Source organism: Glycine soja, chromosome 18, assembly GCF_004193775.1.
Source record: "Glycine soja cultivar W05 chromosome 18, ASM419377v2, whole genome shotgun sequence".
In the NCBI taxonomy this organism is placed as follows: domain Eukaryota; kingdom Viridiplantae; phylum Streptophyta; class Magnoliopsida; order Fabales; family Fabaceae; genus Glycine; species Glycine soja.
The window spans coordinates 10840531-10843629 of record NC_041019.1 but is presented as its reverse complement, the minus strand read 5'-3'; positions in this window follow the sequence as shown (position 1 = coordinate 10843629).

The following is a 3099-nucleotide window of genomic DNA, read 5'->3' as shown; positions in this document are numbered from 1 at the left end:
CTCTTCAATAAACTCTTAAAGCTTCAGAGACGACCGTTGAAGTGGAGCCCACTCAACTAACATGTTTTTGGAGCAAGTATTCATTCATGACAGTTGTTATGAAGTGACAGCTTGCAAAACTATTCTAAGGAAGTCATTTTGAGGAACCTTTCTGATGAACATTCTAATGTATCATGAAAATAGACATTCTATGTTTGCTGAGAACGAATCCATACTCGTAGTAGATTTTTTTGATGAAGTTCAACTGATATACCCTTCTGAAGCAGCACAACTTCATTAACCTTAACACATTTTCACAACATAAAGCATTCTGAAGCAGATTACTTCATAGATACTGAGTGAAGGTACATTTGTTGGTGTGTTAGTGTTTTGTCCCAGGTTAGACTATGTAATTTCTTTAGTATTTTATTATGATGCTTCTCATTAGTGCTTCTCATAGACAAATTCAGCTTTCAACAGGTTTGCATCTTCAAATGTTGTTAGCATTCACTTTCTAATGTGCACCTAGTGTGTGTGACAACATGTGGAAAGTGAAGTGTTGTCAAGTTTAGTCTTCTTATGTGCCCTCTGTTTTTGTGGCATCATATGGAAGTCATGAAGTTGTCCTTCAGTAGCATTCTGAACTAGTTTGAACTCTATTCTAAAGTTCAGTTCTTCTAAGTCATATTCTTCATCATTCTGATGTAGACTCTAGTACAACTTCATTTTTGGATGCTCTTCATGTAGCGTTCAATGAATCTTCTTTGTAAAGCCTTGTTGTTTAGTGCCTTTCCAAAAACCAAGTACTCAGAGGGAAGCATTCTTAATCATGCATATGTGCTTTAAGAAATTTTCTAAGTTCTCAACTCTTGACATTTGTTCTGAGACAACCTTTCTGAGCATCATTTTCAGCACTTCAAAATGAATGAACATATATGCTTCTTAAGATATTTAACACTGAAACACTTAAACAGAATGTTAGACAACACATAAACCCATCATCCTTTCAATTTGCATTGTTAATGGTTAGACAAATGTTTTATGGACAATGATGCCTTTTTAGCTGAAGTGTGAAGACGAAAGGCAATGACTTGTTGAACAAATGAAGACTTATTAAGCTACAATTAATTTGTAATGGTGTTTTGAGGAATAATTTAATTTATGAACATTTTTTAAAAATTCTAATGATAGTATTATCTACTACTTATGCACAATATCATAAAGGTTATAGACAATATATGGTGTTTAGGGTGGGATCCAGGAGTACATCAAAGGGGGGCCAAAACATTTTTATACAATTATTTAAATATCTAACTTCTAATAAATAATCAGTTGAACAAAAATATTTATTATTAATATAGTATGCAAAACAAGAGATAGAATCTACTACTAGAAGAAAATTGAGTAAATATCAACTCAAAAACCTATTTTATTTTCCTCTATTAGTATTTTTTTAAATTATTTTTTTTATCTTATATATACATAAAGGGTCTTGGGAAAGGAAGGCCACTACTCCCCCCTCCCCCTCCCCACTTAAATTTCTCCTTGGTGGTGTCCTTTTTTTTTGTTTTGGGTAGCTTCACATTACAAATTTTAGTAGGATTTGGCAATGTAATAAATAGATTTACAAATTTCAATATGAATACACGTTTATTAATCATGTCGTGAACTATTTTGTCAGTTAGTTTATTTTTTGGGACCATTTTGACATTATGTGTCAAATGTGGAGGATCATTGACAATTACTTTCAAAAGTTAGTTTTTTTTTCTTTTTTGCCTTTTGGTCTCATTCAACTTTGGTCTGCCATACAACTTCCAATAACAAAAACAAAATTAAAACCCAACTTAACTTCATGAGCTTGAAATCAATGGAGCATTCTTTCTATTTAAATAGTTCCAACACTAGAGAACATTTACCGTCATGGAATTACAACACAAAAAACAAAACAAAAAAATATTTCTTCAAAATATTCACTTTAGAGAAGAAGAGTGATGAAGGAGAAATAAAGAAGAAGAAGAAGGATGAAGGCAAATCGAATAAGAAGGAGAATCTGAGAACAAGCTTGTTGAACAACAAGAAGAAAAAGAAACTTTATATTTTCTACTCAAAGAGTTGTTACCTACTTAAACATTACATGCAGTAGTAAAAAAAAAATCATCTAGTAACAATTTAATCTAAAACATTATGTGCTGATGTAGAACACCTATTGCACGTGTGAATTTGCTCCATCAACAACGTGTCACATATGCACTCAGACATTAACAAAAATGGTGTTGGCTTAATTGTTGGACTATTTCGTTGCAACTTTTACACATTTGTGGACTAAATTGGTGGCTTTTTTAAAAAATTTAGGGACTAAATTGGCAGTGAGAGCATCTTTGAAGAACCAAGTAGGTCATTTATCCTATATAACAAACATAAAATAAAGGTAAATGATCATTTTGATCTTTAAATGTGTAAACAAATGACAATTTAGTCTATGAAATGATGAAAATTTTGATTTAGTCCCTCAATCTATAAAGAGTTCAATAATTACTTCCTGTAGTTAAGTTTCATAATAAATTGATCCTTGAACTTATAAATTAATGTTAAATTGGTCCCATAAAACTCAGTGACAAGATGTTACTATCACACTTTTTACAAATTTAAAAATAAAATCACAATTTTCATTATTTCAAAAACTTAATTGTTAATTGTTTATACATTTAGAGACTAAAATAATCACTAATTGTAATAATAATAATAAACAACTATGCATATTCAAATATATCTAGGAATCAAATTCAGAACAATGACATTGAAGGTAACTTTAAATTCAAAACTACAAGTTGTATTGTTGTATTAAATTACAAAACTCCAATAAAGACATTTAAAATTAACTATTTTTTTCATTTTAGTCTCTAGACTCATGTTATTATTTGACTAGGGATCAAAATGAGAAAAATTGATTAATTTCAAAGACTTATTTGATTTTCCTTAATTTTAAGGACCGAGGATGAGACACAAATTCAAAGACCTTTTGTTTGTTGCATACAAATTTAAGGATTAAATTGATAATTTAGTTTAATAATTATTAAGTTGTGTGTTTTAAATATGTTTTTAGTGTTTCAAATATGAAAA